This window comes from Schistocerca cancellata, chromosome 2 (genome assembly GCF_023864275.1).
Source record: "Schistocerca cancellata isolate TAMUIC-IGC-003103 chromosome 2, iqSchCanc2.1, whole genome shotgun sequence".
Classification (NCBI taxonomy): domain Eukaryota; kingdom Metazoa; phylum Arthropoda; class Insecta; order Orthoptera; family Acrididae; genus Schistocerca; species Schistocerca cancellata.
This window is the reverse complement of record NC_064627.1, coordinates 814,789,947-814,809,818: the sequence shown is the minus strand read 5'-3', so window position 1 is coordinate 814,809,818 and position 19,872 is coordinate 814,789,947. Positions and strand designations below refer to the sequence as shown.

The 19,872-nt window shown below is 43.0% G+C and overlaps 1 protein-coding gene across 2 annotated transcripts in view; it reads right to left on the bottom strand.

The window, feature by feature from the left end:
• Positions 1–19,872, bottom strand: part of LOC126162705 (acyl-CoA Delta-9 desaturase-like) — a 177,158-nt gene that overhangs the window by 114,796 nt on the left and 42,490 nt on the right. The window contains exon 1 of one of the 2 annotated variants that reach the window (XM_049919360.1): positions 18,765–18,832. The exons of the other annotated variant lie outside the window; for it this stretch is intronic. The gene's annotated coding sequence lies outside the window, so the exon portion shown is untranslated. Of the gene's footprint in view, positions 1–18,764; positions 18,833–19,872 lie in introns of those variants that run through there. 2 annotated transcript variants of the gene reach the window in all.

Below are 19,872 nucleotides of genomic sequence, written 5' to 3'. Positions count from 1 at the left end.
TTTAAACTCAGAAGAGTGAGAACTGTAGCAGTTCTGGAAGGGTGGGGTGTCGCATTGTCCTGCTGGAACTGCCCAAGTCTTTTATAGCAAGACAGTCAAAATACAGGTGCCAACAATGTTATATGTATATCAGTCCATCTAGACAATATACACATCATTCGATAACGCTAATTTAGCCGAAGTAGATCTGTAGTGAAGGCGAAAGAAATAAAAATTAGTATCATACAGCAGGTAGTCTGGACACTACTTACAAACATGTCACTTGTGAAAGCATTTTCACCAAAACAAAGGTAACTCGGGTATCTAAACGATTAGATTAATACCGCATCGTGGCTGAGCTACCCAAGCACGACTCACGCCCCGTCCTCACAGCTTCACTTCTTCCAGTACCTAGTCTCCTATCTTCCAAACTTTACAGAAGCACTGCCTCGGACATGGTATGTGTGATGTACTTAGGTTAGTTAGGTTTCAGTAGTTCTACGTTCTAGGGGACTGATGACCTCAGATATTAAGTCCCTTAGTGCTCAGAGTCATATGAACCATTTTTCTGATAAATACTACTGTGTCAAGTGCTACGCTACAATTTATGTTACGTCCATCTATTCTGCATGATTTTGAGAGTTTTCAATTTACAACTTCTCTTCCATGTACCGCGATCGTCTCCATTTTACGAATATGAGGAGCGATCTCAAATCTCAACATTGGCATTTGCATCCAAGAAGTGAGAACAAGTTGTAACTCGGTGATCCTAGTATTTAGATAGCACGCTGATTCTCCCGGTATTTCTGTTTACAGTTGTCCTTCTACACGACATCAGATTGATAAATAATTTATAATTCTTTGAAAGAGCAGATTTGATTAACGGTGTTAGCAAATGTGAAATTTGGAACTTTTTTGATGAAAGTTTCAAATATACACACCGTGCAATTATTGTTTGACAAACGTATACAGTGGTTGGGGTAATGTTTAGTATGGTGGAAGGAAAAAAATACATTTAGTTCTGTTATTGCAAACTTTTACTTCAGAGACTGATAAGCTCATCGAAATGCTACGTATAAAAATGACATCGCCCAGCGAATCCAGCGAATAGACAACCGGAAACATATCGTCTATGATTCACACCAGGAAAACCTCAGAAATCATACATGTAACATTGCTTTGTTAATTTCATGCGGCGACAGAGGAAGGGTCACGGGGGAAAACTCATTAGCTCGCAACGGGAATTACAGGCACTGTTTGCTACATTAGTGGAGAGAGTAGCGCTAAATGAGCTGCTCCTGTACTGCCCCGTGACTTCAAGGCCGCACCATTGAGGAAGCTGTCGTCGTGCTTCGCGCTACTCATATCGCTCTGTCCCCAGAACGAAAAGTAATTCGCCGATAGGAATTCTGTTCTTTTTCAGCATTCGTTTTGCGCAACAGTAAGTTGTGGTAAACTGGAAAGCTTAGAGTAGCAGTGGAAAATTTATGTACAAATCCATTTACTGTATTTTCATAGGGCTTTTACTATGACTGTGGGCGTCTCTGAAGTCACAGCTTCATCATCAGGACTTTAGCCGTTACGTAAGGATCTTCACTGCGATGTCAACCTGCCAGAAACCAGTATCTGTGGCAGTTAAGTGGAATTTCAATTATGGTGGAATATAAGCACAATAGCAGAAGAATATATGTGGACTGTTGTAATAATTTATAGTATTCTCGCGAATTTTAACAAAATATATAGATATATTTTGTAATTCCTTATATAATCCACCACAATTTGGTAAATTGCAATTAAGTGTGCACAATAACACATTTCTTGCCTACCGACATAGTAAAGAAAAATCATTTCATAACGACCCTGTGACTTCGAAATGTAAATCTGACGTAATAGAAGTGCTATGAAAAGACGAAGACAGATTATATTTTTTAAGTTTTCCATTTATTTCACTGTCTTTGTTTCGACAAAATAGCCACTATAAAGCGTAAAGTAATACATCAACGGGAGTCTGTGCGCCACAGCTGCGCGTTCCAGAAACCATCTACTTGCGTAAAAAAGTCGTAGTTGATTTGCGGCTGGTAACAAGGCTGCCAGTGTGCCTCGCCTTTACAATAGTTTCAGAATTTACATACTGTGTTTACAAAGATACGAGGGGTGTCCAATAAGAAATGCAACATATTTTTTTCTGAGAGCAAGTTGGTTTTATTCAAGACTCCAATACACCGTATTATTAAACTTCCCTGGAGATTAAAACTGTGTGCTGGACCGAGACTCGAACTCGGGGCCTTTGCCTTTCGCGGGCAAGTGCTTCTGTAAGGTTTGGAAGGTAGGAGACTAGGTACAGGCAGAAGTGAAGCTGTGAGGACGGGGCGTGAGTCGTGACTGGGTAGCTCAGATGGTAGAGGACTTCTCCGCGAAATGCAAAGGTCCCGAGTTCGAGTCTCGGTCCGGCACACAGTTTTAATCTGCCAGTAAGTTTCATATCAGCGCTACTTCGCTGCAGAGTGAAAAATCATTCTGGCACCATATCATTCCTCACTCCAATTTTCAACATAATCTCCGTTCAATGCGACAGCCAATGCTACCTCACTAAGAGGGCCAGTATGAACGCGTGGTACCACCCTACTGGTCGACGTCGGAGCCAACGTCTTGCTGCATCAGTAACCTCCCTGTCATCCATGCACTGCTTACGGCGAAGTGCATCCTTCATTGGGCCAAACAGATGAAAATCCGAAGGCGCGAGATCCAGGACGAGGAAGGACGGTCCAAGTTTTGTGAGCTCCTGTCCCGGGAGCAGACTTGTGTGAGGCCTTGCTTTGTCCTGGAGAAGGAGAAGTTGGTTTGCATTTTTGTGGCGATGAACACGTTGAATTTAGTTTCTTTAATTTTCTGAGGGTAGCACAATACATTTCAGAGTTGATCATTGCACCATGAGGGAATAGTTCAAACAGAGTAAGTCCCAGAAGTCTGTTGCCATGACTTTAGCAGATGAGAGCGCAGCAACGATCTTTTCTTTGCACTATAGGTGGTGTGACGCAATTCCCGTGGAATGCTGTTTAGTTTCCGGTTCAAAGTGATAACACCATGTGGCGTCGACTGTAAAGACGTTCGACGAAAACTTATCACGATCAGTTTCGTAACGCGTAAGTGATTGCGCACAGATGGTCCTACGTTGCCCTTTATGGTCTTCTGTTAGGTGGCAAGGAACCCACTGGACACACATCTTTGAGTACCCCACGTAGTGGATGAGTATGTCAGCGCTGCCAACAGATACTTCCAGATGAGCAGCGGGATCGTACTGATTGTGATGCGTCGATCGCCTCGAATGACAGAATCCTCTCGTTCCAACATTGCAGGAGTCACAGTTATGTACGGCCGGCCTGCACGCGGAAGATCGGACACGAAAAAAAAATGGTTCAAGTGGCTCTGAGCACTATGGGACTTAACAGCTGCGGTCATCAGTCCCCTAGAACTGAGAACTACTTAAACCTAACTAACCTAAGGACATCACACACATCCATGCCCGAGGCAGGATTCGAACCTGCGACCGTAGCAGTCGCGCGGCTCCGGACTGAGCGCCTAGAACCGCGAGACCACCGCGGCCGGCGATCGGACACGTTTGCGCGCCTATGAATGTCTGCGGTGCTCTGATCTTCCGCTAAGAGAAACTCACTGAAAGCTCTCTGCTTGTAACGTAAATCCGATACAGATGCCATTTTTAAGGCTATTTACAGCATCGGCACCAATCTGAACTTCATGAAACTACAGGGTCTGAAGCGGGAATATTTCACAAAGTCCCGCAACAAATTCCCCATTTTTTTCAACCAAAATTGGCCGAAGAATGAGTTCCATTACTTACTGAACGCCCCTCATGATGGTGTATCTGTTGAGACAGGAAATTTATTTCACAAATATTTCGTGGAGAGTTGTACACTGCGTTTTATTTCCATCACGAGGCAAGATTTGAATTCGCCCCTTTTCGTCATGGTCGTTAATGTGCGCATTTAATTTGCCAAGGGAGTAGACACTGGATCCCGGTCCAACACCAGCACTGAAGGGAGGCAGAAGTGTTCTGTCTCTCTCTCTCTCTCTCTCGTTCTCTATTGTCGAAATGGATATGGAAGTGGAAGGAATCTCCAAGCATTTGCCATGAACGTCTTAGGAAATATCCAGACAAATTGAATCAGGCTGGCTCAAAATGGTTCAAATGGCTCTAAGCACTATGGGACTTAACATCTGAGGTCATCACACTCATTTAGAGCTACTTAAACATAACTAACCTAAGGACATCACACACATCCATGCCCGAGGCAGGATTGTAACCTGCGACCGCAGCAGCAGCGCGGTTCCGGACTGAAGCGCCTAGAACCGCTCGGCCACAGCGGCCGGCTCAGGCTGGTCGGATTGGGATTTGAACTGTGCTCTCCTGAATACGAATTCCGTGAATGTCACCAAAGACGCAATCTATGGCAGTCGGTCTCAATGATGATTACAAATTTTGGAAATTGGAAATGGTTTGCATAAAACGGTAGGCGTCTTAGTTCTTTGAAGCTGGAGTGACCATGTTGTCGGCTTGAGTGGAGCCCTCCAGATGTAGTTACTTTAAATATATCCTGATTTAGTGTCAAGTGAGAATTCTCGTGGACAGTACTCGTGCACAGACTCGATAAGGTTTTGGCGCAACTAAGCTAGAAAAAGAGATAAACTGTTACAATTCTATACACAGTGACAGCGTGTAACAGACAGGACCGTAGTGACACTACTTCCTTGAGGCACCCAGTAGGACGACGGATGGGCAGTAGGTACGAATACCCTAGTTCATCTGTACCCACCAGTGACCTTAAACATTCCTGCACGGTATTGTAAGGGAAATCAAATGAAAACGAGGCAGGAGACAAAACGGTCGATGCCTCCATGGTAGAATGTTTGCGGTCGTCTACAGAACCACAATTGTACCCAGGCAAGCACCTTTTCGTCCGAAGCAAATCGCCTGCTCGAATGCCTTTCTTCAGAACTCTGAAAATACAGAAATCGCCTAGGGAAAGATAGGAACTGCGTAAGGGTTTTCCAGCATAACTTCTGTAGCGCAGTCGAGGCAACCTTGCAACGTATGCGCCCAGTGACTTCTTTCTACTAGGGCGCGGAAGTTTTGCTGGAAATCCCTTACACATCCTCAATACAGTTCCAGTTCTTCCCCATGCGATTTCCATACTTCTGGAGCCCTAAAGAAAGGCATTCCGGGTCGTTGATTTGCTTCGGATAAAGAGATTCCCGCCCGGGTACATTGGGGGCGTTCACCGTCTCGTCTCACACAGGGATAAAAGTAATAACAGGTGTGCCGATTAGTGTTGACATAAGTAACAGTTTGCTTACCTCTTCCCCTCTGTCTCATTTTCATAAAGTAAATATATAACACACAAACGGAAGTTGAACTGAAAATAATATGTAACAGTAAATTTCAGTAGGTCTATAAATAAATCACTGAGCAGTTAGCGAAGATCTGTAACTTCCTTGCTTCTAACCCTTATAAAATATAGAGTTTGCTGGGACAAATGGTTTGTGTGGGCCTAAACATCTTGTTTAGCTGCCTATGCTCGCTTCTTCTTAAACTATTTTCTGTTGGCTAACGCATCTCTCTGTTGTTACTTTTCTATATTAAATATTTCAGACTGTTCCTTCCGATTCTATGCCAGGCTGTAGGTCACTCTACTCCATTCTGCATCTAACGCTCACAAGCAACTCGGAAAAGTAGTAGTGAAAGGTAATTCAGTTTTGTAATTGCGTAATAATAATATATGATATAGTATCTTCATGCTAGGAGGCAGGCTCCAACATTCTATGTATGTAGAAATCATTAACGTTCTAACTCGGACATGGTAAGGATGGAGCAGGAAATCCTTCTCACCTTTCCTTGTGGAAATGCTGGTAATGGTCTGAAATGGTTTGAGGTGTTCAGAATAGAAACTACGGATCCCAACCGACCTCGAAACAGAGATTCAAGAATGACGTTAGCTACCATTCATACACTGAAGCATCAGGCAAATTTTGGTATGCCAACTTCTCATTTTCAACGTTAAAAATTCGTCTGTGGTGATTACGAAAATATCTTCAATGAAAAATCTTCGTATTCCAATACTTTGTGCTTTTGTCTTTTTCGCAATGAATTCTTCGGCTTTGTTGTCTGTATGGAACGGAAACACGCCTTAGTTTTCCGTTACTATAGAATCTCGCAAATATGTAAAAAAAATGAACTAAATATATAACACACAAACGGAAGTTGTACTGAAAATAATATGTAACAATAAACTTCAGTAAATCTATAAATAAATCAGTGAACGATAGCGAACATCTCTAACTTCCTTGATTTTGACTCTGGATTAGTTTTGTAATATGTTTAGCAAAGGATAACTCATTTTTTCACATACGTGTATTTTTTACAGGATAATAAGGACAAAACTTTAAAATCCATTAACTATAATAACTTCATGAATTTTGAGGAACAAAAACAAATGATATTTTTCTCAAAATGGATTCTTGTCGGGATTATTCTATACATCTCATTTGGGATAACCACGTTAAACCTGAGTGACGGAGTGGTATTTGAAATCTGCTCTCTCCAAATACAAACCCACTGTCTTAACCATTGCCTCACCTCTGCTTTACAATCAAGACATTATTTTGTAAATGGGTGTCCGCCTATCTTCCCAAAGGTAATGCCTTCACAGAATTATGCTATAGTGACAGCCTGAGAAGGCCGTGATGCTTTGTGTGAAGGTGGTCATGTCGTGGTGCATCAGTATCACGAAAACACTGACATGGAAGCCATCAGGTCAACATTCTTCATACCCATTACATTTCTGGCACAACATATCCAAAACGAACAGGTCTGAATTCCTAAGGGTTTGCATGTGTTACCTTTTCACCGACATTTAGCGATACGGTTGTCGACAGGCAGAACTAGACAAGTCTGTTGCAACCTGTGGCGACAGTAAAGTGACATACTTACGGCATATCGATTATAATATGTATCAGGAAAGTGTAGAGCAACCGTTTAACAACCTACGAAATTATCTATCGTGTTCCCTTGTAACAGAATGGAACTGTACCAAGGAGCAGAGTTCATGAAAGCAGCGACATAATGTTACTAGCCTGTTGCACAGTTCACTGTCCTGTGCGAGTTCCTAAACAAAAGTTCAGCCTTCGTTGATTGTGTTTTGTACAGTTTTGTATACTTCTCTAAATGTCACATGGCCGGCCGCTCGGAAGGCTGACCATTCAGTGCTATAGACCATTCAATGCTATATGAACTTTACAGCCCGTCCAGAATAGAATTCGCCGAATATCACGCATGGGTGACTTGCACCTGTCCTTGCAAAAACACTCAAATGAAGAGCCTACACCCGTAAAAAGTAAATGAAAGTGTTAGAAACAATATGAACACAATAAAACACAAGTACTTGCTTAAGAAGTTGTTCTGTAATGTGACTGTACCATCCACTACAACATTTGCTTCTCCTATATGGGTCATTAAGAGCAGTTGTCCAGTGGTTGTTAACAAATGTGTTAGTCGTGTCGAAACTAGATGGAATTTAAACTTTTGCTATAAGACATCATCATCATCATCAGACGTTTTAGACCAAAAGCTGGATAAGCGGCTCCTTTACACTTTACCATGTATTAGGCTCTTCATTTGTATGATTCCAAGTTGTTCTTGTATGTTTTCTAATTTCACCAATCCATCTGTATTAGCTCGGTGGTTTGGTTTTGTCGTATCTGTTGGGTTCAGCCAAGAACTTCCTTCCTCCATCTTCCATTTATACACTTGGCTCCATCTCTAATTGGTTTTTATTGGTTGTAAATAGAGCTTCTACTTCAGTCTACTCCCTTTTCAGTCTGTTCTCTGCTAGTAGTTTCTACCATGCGCCTCTCCATTGCTCTCTCGATAGTACTTTGTTGCTGTTTTCGCATTTAAAGACCATATCTCAGTGCCATAAGTAAAAATCTCTAATACACACAGACTATTAACTTTTAAATTCTGAAATATATATTGATCTGCAGCCCGTGTGGTGTTGCTAGTCCCCAATCGGGCACCTCCTCAGGTGGCGGCTCAAGGAACGCTCACTAGATATAGTAGGTAACTAGGAAATAAAATAGTCAAGAAGGACCAAAACAAGCACCTTACTGGTCAGGAGCAGGTCAAGAGCCGTAGAGAAGGCAACGCCTCTAGAAGTGACATCCGAAAAAATTCACTGGTCCTCCAGATTGGGGGTTGTGCAGAAAGTTACCTCCCCACTCACATAAAAAATTATCTGTGTCAGTAGGCTCTACATAAGCCTCGGAATCAGGAATGTCTCAAGTGGAATCGGAAATGGCAACGGACAACGGATTTCTCTTTTGGAACGTAGAATGTCACGAGCCTATATGGACCAGGAAGCCTGCAGAATTTGACCAAACAATTAGAGAAGTATCAGCTGAAAGCAATAGCCCCCCAGGAGATTAGATGGAAGGGTACAGGATCAATCAAGATGAACGCAGGAAGTATACTGTATGGATACTGTGGCGAGCGCCATGAATTAGGTACTGGTTTCTATGTACTTGACTCAATAATTAAAGCAGTGAAAGAATTTAAATCTATTAACAACAGAATCTCCTACATCACAATCGCAGGGCGAAGTAGTGATATATCCTTTATTAATGCACCTGCACCATGATTCAGTCTGGAACCGCGCGACCGCTACGGTCGCAGGTTCGAATACTGCCTCGTGTATGGATGTGTGTGATGTCCTTAGGTTAGTTAGGTTTAAGTTGTTCTAAGATCTAGGGGACTGATGACCTCAGAAGTTAAATCCCATGGTGCTCAGAGCCATTTGAACCATTTTGTAATGTAAGCCTGCATCAAGAGACCAGTGACAATGGCAGTCATTTGATCAGTTTCGCAATTGGCAACAGTCTCTGCATCGTGAGTACAAGGTTCCATCGTAAGGACATTCATAAAGGAACATGGATGGCACCAGACGGGCATACGGTAATGCATGTATACATCCAGAAGCGTTATGCAAAGAGCATCAAAGATACTCGAGCCTATAGAGGAGCAGACTGTGACTCTGATCACTTCCTGGTGATAAGTAAAATGAACGTTAAATGTAAGAAATTGTGCAGAATATCTAAGAAGATTGCACCTTATAATACAAATAGGTTAAATGAAACAGAGGAAAGAAGAAAGTATGTGTCAACAGTAGCAGAAAGCCTAATGAGTTGTGACGAGTTGGAAAGTGCCAGTGATGTGAACAATGACTGGTCTCAGATCAAGGAGACAGTTAACAGTGCAGCCTCTAAGATACTGGGTAAACGGAAAATGTCCGATAAAGTGTGGTTCAACCAACTGCGCCAGCAAAAATTTGAAGAAAGAAGGTTGACTAGGAAGGTGTTGTTAGAAAATCTGAGAGACCACAATCTCAGAGACACGTACACCAAAATAAGAAATGAAACAGCTACTCTACTAAGGCAGGAGAAACGGAAGTATCACAAGGAACTAATAAAACAGGCAGATGATGATTGTATTCATCACAGGACAAGACAGATGTACCAAAAAGTAAAGAAAGTAACACAAAAATATAAAAAGAGAGAAACATATATTAAAGGTCCCAAGCAAAAATCGTCACAAGTGATGCTGAAGTAGAACAGCCTTGGACAGAATACTTCGCTAATTTACGAAACTGCGAAGACCTCACCGAACTTCTTGGCCGGCCGCGGTGGTCTAGCGGTTCTAGGCGCGCAGTCCGGAACCGCGCGACTGCTACGGTCGCAGGTCCGAATCCTGCCTCGGGCATGGATGTGTGTGATGTCCTTAGGTTAGTTAGGTTTAAGTAGTTCTAAGTTCTAGGGGACTGATGACCTCAGATGTTAAGTCCCATAGTGCTCAGAGCCATTTGAACCATTTTTGAACTTCTTGTATGTGACATGCCAGACACAGTAGACATGAAAGTAGAGCCACCCAGTGAAGAAGAAATACAGGTAATAATTAAAAATTTTAAAAAGAATTAAGCTTCAGGTGAAGATAAAATTATGGGTGAACTAATAGAGAATGGAGGGCCAGAACTGGTAAAAGGAATTGCGAAATTGATAAGGAAAGTGTGTGAATATGAGAAAATGCCTGAAGATTGGAAAACGGCCATAATTTGCCCCATTTTAAAGATGAATGACCCTCTGCATTGTCATAATTATATAGGAATTTCACTCCTTAATGCAACCTACAAAATCCTACCACAGTGTCTGCTCAAGAGAATGATACCACACTAGATGAAGAAATTATAGGTGACTATCAGGGTGGTTTTAGGAGAGACAGGTCAACTAGTGATCACCTCTTTACACTCCAACAGATAATTGAGAAAGCATGGGAACATAACGTTGACATCCACATGGTATGCGTTGACTTCAAGAAAGCTTTCCTCTCCCACACTAATTAGATGTCTTACCCACATCAGTGTTCTCTTCTTCATCCTTTGACCAGCTTGTAAGAATAAGTCTGCCAGTTCTCCATTCCTATGGTTGTTCCTCTTGGGGCCAAACATTTTCCTTAATTTCTTTCTCTTAAATGTAAATGTCATGTGACTAGGGCCTCCCGTCGGGTAGACCGTTCGCCGGGTGCAAGTCTTTCAATTTGACGCCATTTCGGCGATGAGGATGAAATGATGATTATTAGGACAACATAACACCCAGTCCCTGAGCGGAGAAAAATCTCCGGCCCAGCCGGGAATCGAACCCGTCCCTTAGGATTGCCATCCTGTCACGCTGACCACTTTTTTCTTTTTTCTTTTAATTTCATTTTGTTTGCTTTTCGTTCGTTGCATCTGCTCGGGGCGGACGTCGTAGGACAACCGTTTAAGTTTGTCGTTGATCGGTTCAGCTACGGGGGCGGACATTTCTTTCTCTCATAGAGTAAGTAGCATGTTTCTTATCTGTTTTCCTCAGTCGGATTTTAAAACTTCGCGAAACTGCTCCACTGCGGTGCACGTCCCGTAAGTCAAAATATGCTATATTTGCCGTTGCGATCCTTGTCTTAGTCTCAATTTCAGTTCAATTCTGTTCGCTAAAAATGCTTCCCTATTATTTACATATGTCTATTCTTTTAAAAGTGACTTCGTCAGCTGTCGATGGGTTACTGCCATAGGGTGCGTTGCTCACTACCCATGTACTGTTTTCTCTTCATTAATTTGTAATCCTGATTTCCTTGGAATATTTCTGTAAAAACTTATCATAAACTGACAAATCCTCTGTGACATGACGTATTATAATTAAATTGTCTGCATGTGCACCCCGATTTATTGTGTTATTATCCAGTCTTATTCTCTACCAACTGTAATCTTTCAACGAATAGTTAATTTGGTGATAGAGGAAAGTGTGTGTAAGTGTGCGTGTGTGTGTGGGGGGGGGGGGGGGGGGCGGGAGGAAGGAGGGAATTAAAATTGTAAAGGAATTCCACGGCATGAACCTGTACGCAGGTTCAAAAGTATGTAGCTAAAAGTAGTTATGAAAATATGAGCAGATTGTTCAAAAGTATGTAGCTAAAAGTAGTTATGAAAATATGAGCAGACTTGTGTAAGGTAGTCTGGTGTGGAGAACTCCATAAAACCAGTCTTCGGACTGAAGGCCACAACAACAACTTTTTAATCTCCTGGGTCGATCTCAGTGCCTCAGTTCGTGAGAGTCCACTTGCTAGTAGCACAGATTTTACTGTAACGATTCTTCGTCTGGTGAAGTTGTATGAATGTCTATTCCATATGTCGAACGGCTATTTTGAAAAACCAAAATTGTATCAGATCTTGAACAGTACCGCAATAAAAATGTAAAGGTTTTTAATGGGGATCCTTCATTGCTCATATGTTTTGCAAGTTTTGGTCACCAGTTTGTCTAGAAATGATATTAAAATAGTAAGAACAAACTGAGTCGTTGACTGACATTTTTTCATGGACAAACACATCTCTCATGGCCTCAGCGACATTACGTGTTTAACACGTCAACACCAAACTCCGACTTAACGAGACAAGGGTCCTTATATAAAAGTAGCAAGTAATGTTTCAGAATAACCTCGTGGAGTTCACATCCTTCTTAAACATATCGATACCACGGTGTTGCAGCTTTCGGCGTATTGCCACTGTAGTATGACGTGCTCGACATCACGTGGAAGCGCGTGTGACGGGTGTATCATTCCGCTTGCCAGAAATAGGTTAACGGTACAGTTGCACGAGTGGGACTAAACAGTTGACGGCAACTGTACATCCAAAAACCAGCACCTACGTAATGCTCTGTTCACTGAAGTCACATCCATGCATATGGGAGAACTAGGATTGAATGTGCGGCTTCCTCGCTTCCTACAAACCAACGATCTTTACTCTCGGCACAAGCATTCATAATCTATACTAACTTACACTTGTTTCCAAGGTCTAATTTTGTAAGTCGGAGGCCCAACAACTTTACGCTGTAGCTTAATTTTTTGTAACAAATTACAACGACACCTAGTAATAATTAATATTTGTCCACTTAGATTTTGCGGAAAAAATGTTACCATTGACTCAATGGTTGTTTTGAACATCACATGGTTTCACGATGCTTGATGACAATGATGATGTACCTGGAACCTTCCTCCAATCTCTGAACCTGCTCAAGAGACCTAATGGAGATGAAGCTACAATTTAACATAGAGGCGCAAATGCTGAGAGGAAAAAGATCTCAGTAAGGGCAAGATATCAACCACAGAACCTCTGTTTTTATAGTTCGTTACCTTAAATGCTACGAAGTGGCAAATACACAGCGTAACAAAAAGACTAATCCAGGCAGAAGACATGTTCGCATGTCAACGTAACTTCGACGATTATGTAAGTGGTTAATGTTTTAATTCTCTGTGTCACACAGAACGGCCACCAGAGGACATTAAAGTTGTTGATGTTTATTTGTAACTAGGCCTGGCAGAGTATGTAAGGGACATGCACAGTGTGAGATGTTGAGTGATCCTCACGAACGACGTGGAGATACTACTCACCCGTGTGGGACAGCGTTGCCAGCACCTTAGAAAATTTGAAAAGGGGCTTCATTCCGGGCCTCCATTTGGCCAGCTGGTGGAGTCGTGTAAGATCTGTAATATCCAGATTTGTTAAGCATTTAGATGTCACAGTGCCCCGATGTTTTAGGTCTACTGCATGGGAAGGTAAGCGCAGGCTTAAACGTCGTAGAGATTTCTGCTGACCACGTCTGACAACCACGAGAGATGATCGCTGTATATTTCAGGGAATGCCACGAACAACACATTAAAAGTTCTAACAGAAGTGGTGTGTATATTCACGTATGGAGGAGGAAAGCGCATGACCGTAATCCTGTGACCTACATTTCCTCGCTTCTCTACCATCCACTGCCCCCCTCCCCCTCCCCAATCTGTACTCAGTAGCACACCAGGAGCAACACAACATAGTCCTTAATATGGCTCTTTACTTTAATCAACTTCATTCAAAAATAAATATTGATTTAATAACGTTGAAACAATATATTTTAATAATCCGTAGTTTTCCATCCCCTGTGCTGCGGAAACTACACTGAAGAGGCAAATAAATTAGTGCCCAGTAACGCGCAGGGCCCCCGCGATCACGCAGAAGTGCCGCAACATGAATTGGCATGAGCTCGACTAATGTCGGAAGTAGTGTAGGAGGGAACTGACACCATGAATCCTACAGGGCTGTTCATAAATCCGTAAGAGTACGAGGGGCAGAGATCTCTTCTGAACAGCACGTTGCAAGGCAGCCCAGATATGCTAAATAGAGTACATGTTTGGGGAGTCTGGCAGCCAGCGAAAGTGTTTAAACTCAGAAGAGTGTTACAGGAGCCACTCTGTAGCAATTCTGGTCGTGTGGGGTGTCGCATTGTTCTGCTGGAACTGCCAAAGTCCGTCGGAATGCAATGGACTTGAATGGATGCAGTTGATCAGACAGGATGCTTACGTACGTGTCACCTGTCAGAGTCGTATCTAGATGCATCAGGGGTCCCAATCACTCCAGCTGCACACGTCCCACGCCGTTACAGAGCTTTCACGAACTTCAACAGTTCCCTGCTGACATACAGGGTCCATGGATTCACGAGGTTGTCTCCACACCCGTACAGTTCCCTCAGCTCGATAGGATTTGGAACGATACTCGTCAGACCAGGCAACATGTTTCCCAACAGTCCCATGTCGGTGTAGTCAGACCCAGGCGAGGCGTAAAGCTTTGTGTCGTGCAGTCATCAATGGTACACGAGTGGGTCTTCGGCTCCGAAAGCCCACATCGATGGTTTCGTTGAATGGTTTGCACACTGACACTTGTTGATGGACCAGCATTGAAATCTGCAGCAATTTGGGGAAATGTTGCACTTCTATCACGTTGAACGTTTCTCTTCAATCGTCGTTGGTTCCGTTCTTGCAGGATATTTTTCCATCCTCAGCTGTGTCGGAGATTTGATGTTTTACCGGATTCCTGATATTCACTGTACACTCGTGAAATGGTCGTACGAGAAAATCCCCACTTCATCGCTGCCTCGGAGATCCTGTGTCACACCGCTCGTGTGCCGACTATGACACCACGTTCAAACTCACTTAAACCTTGATAACCTCCAATTGTAGCAGCAATAACGGACCTAACAATGCGCCAGACACTTGTCTTATATAGGCGTTGCCGACCGCAACGCCGTATGCTGCCTATTTACATATCTGTGTATTTGGATGCGCATGTCTGTACCAGTTTCTTTGGAGCTTCACTGTATGATTCCTCGAGAAAAAATAAATAGAATGTTTCTGTAGGGTATTTAATGTAGTTAAAGTTTTTGCTAGGAAACATTTTCACTGGAAGCGGCGCTGTTCGAGTTATCCAAGATAAACATAACAATGTGACCTTTAAACACTTTGGCCCCTTCACACCCCAACGCTCATTCCCCACCGGTCAGGACTTTTAGCTTGTTACTCATGGCACTGCCTTCTATCAATGTGCGATTATACGACTTCTTTCTCCTAATCGAACTTCTCTGGTCTTCGTTGAATGAGCCATTGCGTTATTCAGAGAAATTACGGACAACCTAAATTTGGATGGCTGGCAAGGTATTAGCCTCCTCAATACTGCGAGTCCGCTGTCTTGCCACTGGGCCAGTTCGCTCGATGTCTACCATCCTGTGGAGCACTATTTAAAACCTATTTACCAGAGACGCATATTTCAATAAGGGCTCGTTACCAAACAAAAAGTTCTGTAAATTTGTAAATATCTGCTGCCAGTTGTCTACAACCAACGCGCGAAGACTCAGAAAGAGCTTCGCGGTTCCTCCCACATTTCAAACTGCGGCCTGTCCCGGCTCCGACAGGCAAACATCCCGTCCGCTATCGTAACGCTTTACGACTCCCAAACGTCTACATTTGCTTCCGAGAAGTAAAAAGCACTTTGCATAGCCCGTGACGTGGCCAATGGGTCGTGTGTGAGTGTGTGCACGCGCAGGCCTTTCCGTAGTAAATAACGTTTTGTTACGTTTCCAGCGCCTCGTAAAAGAAGCTGAGTAAAGTTCAAACATCATGAAAGAGTTTGTACGCTGTTGACTACGTCGTGGATCGAGGATGTTTGAGAACTTCACCGCTAAATATTTTGGTGTGACAGGTCACACACAGAGAAGTTATTGTCGTTCAGGAGTATAATTATTGTTTTTAATCCCTGGTTTATGAGTAATACGCATGGGTCTGGCGCGTTGTTCATGATACGCTACGCACGCACTTAAATGTGACGTTTTGTGTCCAGGACGGACTACTCACTGTTTAAGCCCAACGGCAAAATTACGAGACGCAAGCTTTTCAGGACTGTGTTGCACTTTATTCCAAATGAAACCAGACGTTTGTCTGATTGTCCCAATATAATTATGCTTTCACGATGTGGTAACTGAATTCTGTTTTACGTAGTCTGACAATCATTGCTGCGTCGGTATGAATTCCACAATGAAGCATGGCCGAATGTTTCAACACATCTTACAAAAATGGTTCAAATGGCTCTGAGCACTATGGGACTTAACATCTGAGGTCATCAGTCCCCTAGAACTTAGAACTACTTAAACCGAACTAACCTAAGGCTATCACACACATCCATGCCCGAAGCAGGATTCGAACCTGCGACCGTAGCGGTAGCGCGGTTCCAAACTGAAGCGCCTAGAACCGCTCGGCCACACCGGCCGGCACATCTTACATAATTTCATAAGGTATATGTGGACGACCTTGCAGTGACTAGAAATAAAGAAGCTACAATGTCTGGCTGCAATTAAAAGAACAATTGAGTGAGATGACCTTGCTCGCTGGGCCATTTATATTGCAAGGAAAATGAAGTGGTCTACAGCAGGGGTTCCCAGACTTTCTGTTGCTGCGTGCCACTTGAAATGTTTGGAAAGTTGGGCGTACCACTATAGTTTGTTCAATTTTGAACGAACTCCGAGGTGTGGGTGTGAAGTTTTCGTTCCTTTGCAGTTCTAAAAATAGCCCTGTACGCGTATGAGATTTTAATCAAGTCAATTTCAGCATTAACAAAATTTGCCATTCATTTGGATTATTTGTTACAAAACGCAAATTTCGCATGAAAAAAGGCCACTACCTCAGTTTGGTTACATCTTTGATGACGTCTATAAGCATACAGTGCATTGGAGAACTGGGTATCACTGGTTTCTGTACCGGTCTTTACTGTAAAGCTAAATTGTAGTAGATTTCAACATACTTGCGGTTTGGTGTTGAGTTAGGTTTTTTAACTGCATCCCTGGAAGTGTGAGGCTTAAAAATCACTTCACGGTTAACTTAGAACACTGTCACGTATAAGTCACGCAATCAAGTGAAACTCCGCGTCGCATTTTTTGTAGTCAAGAATCAGCTCGCTGTAATACGCTCGCTCCAGTTCCAGACGCAAGCTTTCTTCGTTTCACGACGCCATTTAATGCAACGCCAAAGAGGGTGACAGTAACAACAATAAACTGTTCACTGCATAATGACTATTGCATCGCCACTCATTGGAACAACAAATAAGTTGACAGCAGTTGCAAAGCGGCACGAAAATTTTACTGTAACCAACGACAAGACTAGATCCAAATGTCGCCATCGTCAAAACGAAATCAATCGTTCCCGGCCATTGCAGCGACGACTAATGAAGGTAGGGGTTGGGTTGGTACAATCCGACCCTCTTATGTCCTCTGTAGAGTAAAAAGTAATCATTCTGTGCCGGCCGTAGTGGCCGTGCGGTTCTAGGCGCTACAGTCTGGAACCGCGTGACCGCTACAGTCGCAGGTTCGAATCCTGCCTCGGGCATGGATGTGTGTGATGTCCTTAGGTTAGTTAGGTTTACGTAGTTCTAAGTTCTAGGGGACTGATGACCACAGCAGTTAAGTCCCATAGTGCTCAGAGCCATTTGAACCATTTGAATCATTCTGTGGTAAACAATAATATACTAATGATACTTTTATCAATGAGTTTTCTCACTATTAAGTTACTTTGAAAATACAGTAACGCAAGAGAACAATTTTACTTGTAATGGTTTTTTGTTTACTTGTACACGGAATACTTGAAATGGCCCTGCGTACCGCCAGTGGTACACTTACAACCGTCTAACAACCCATGGTCTACAGGATCCATTAGATAGAGAACAAACAGGAATTCTGACAGAGAAATCAAAAAGATGTATCTCAAGAAGTCAGCGTCTCGTTCATCCTCTAGCCTCAGTAAACGTACATGTTATAGCCGAGATTAGTGCCACAAGAAAACTGAGCAGTTTCAAAAATGCGCCGTTAGCAATACGCTTTAGATGGGATATCAGAATATGGTCATTAATCATGAGTTGTGTTCATGCAAGGAAATGCCGAGTGTTGTAATGGCGCTTCTGACTGTTAGCTGTTGCATTAAACTCTGTCTTCCGAAAGAACCAGCACAGTTAATAACTGTAAAGCCTTTTCTTACTGCTTCCAGTTATTCAGCTAAAACCATTACATCAATAACGAACTTTCGTGCAAATATATGTTGGTTCCCTATAAGACCACTTAATTTATGTAGTATATATTTCCCGCAAGCATCAAATTCATCGTTAGAACGAACGGCTTTCTATGTTTGACCAAGATTTTCTCGAATGCTGGTCTTCGACAATCAAGTAGGAGAGCAAATAAAATTATCACAAAGAAGGATCGCTTCTATTTTCGCACTCTCTTTGCAATAAAATGTCCCAGATGAGTTGATCTTTTAATTAACCACCTCTTTTGTTCTTTAGGATCCACTTCCTCATAGTTATTAACAAAAGCGGCGTATGACTTGTTTTTCTTGATTCGGTTGTGGTAAACTTCAGATTTTACGTGTCAGAGGCAAGGAAAATGAATATTTCATGATTCAAGTGTCGTAAGTATGACATTTTCTTTCGCTACTACACGCACTAAAATAACATTTGGACACTCTAGCGTCAGTGAGAGTAGACTGGTAGCTGAGCTGAAGTTTGAGCGTCTACATGTACCGACTTGTTGGCAGCCTTGCATACACACAAAGCTCCAGCACATGAGTGTTTTGCGACTTTGTCAAGCTTCATTCATTTCATGCGAGACTGTCAAACTTCCGTCCACACGTAACGTTCTATTTGAGAAATCTGGCTTGGAAATGCAAAACTGACAACAAAACGTTGCGTGTAGATCAGGCTAAAAAAGCGGCCAACGCCGTATCGATGCGCCTGTGAGAGGGCCGACACAGCCTTAAGGAAAGATCGCGTTTTGAGCGAACTCACCTGCACTTGGCTCCAAGTCCGTTCTCGTTGCCGATGCTGCAGCCAATGGCGGCGGCTGGTGCTCGTTCGCCTTTATATGTGCCGGTCGTCTGCTCCGTGGCGCAAGTCGCGGGTCGCCGATTATCAGCAAGTAGCGAGAGCTATTTCCCACAGTGACACCTCTGCAGCGGCGAGCGGAAATAATAGGCCGTCGCTTTCGCGCTTATCGGCCGCATCAAGAACGCTTCCGGGCAGAGCTGGGGCAGAGTTACCTAACGCTGCATAGCTCGGTTTGCATGGAGATGTTTTTGCTGCTGGTGAATTCCAGTGGGAAAGAAGAGTTTGACCTTATATCAATTGGCGATACGTTATTCCGCTAATGATGGAATCGTGATTCTACACTTTGTTGCAATTTTCTGTTTGAAAAAAAAAAGTGCAGTGCAGTGTCGATTATCCGAACGTCGGTCAACCGAATGATTGTTTAACCGATTGTTAACCGCTCGTGCGTACCGTCCTCCCCAAACTGTCGTCTTACTCCCCCTCACCCCTCTCTCCACTCCCCCTCCTACGCACCAATGCGGAGTTGCCGACAATAGTAATGGTTTGTGCTCTGTTACGATCACTTGTGTCAGTTTCTCTGCGTAAAGTAAACTTGCGATATAAAGTGCATAAACATAAATGTGTTGTCCATTCTAAGGTTGACCAGACGTCCCAGTGTTGTCGGGGCAGTCCAGGCTAAAAAAAAAAAAAAATGGTTCAAATCGCTCTGAGCACTATAGGACTTAACGTCTGAGGTCATCAGTCCCCTAGAACTTAGAACTACTTAAACCTAACTAACCTAAGGACATCACACACATCCATGCCCGAGGCAGGAATCGAACCTGCGACAGTAGCGGTCGCGCGGTTCCAGACTGAAGCACCTAGAACCGCTCGGCCACCCCGGCCGGCCCAGTTTTTCACACAAATGTCCTGGTGTCCTGAGAAACTCATTCGGGACACATAATCGTCCCGGTTTTTAATCGAGAAACAAATTGCGGGCAATAATATTCCATATTTAATTAAATATTTGCGAAAAACAAGTATCCTAGAAGTAAAACGTAATAGAAATATATATTTTCATAATACCCTC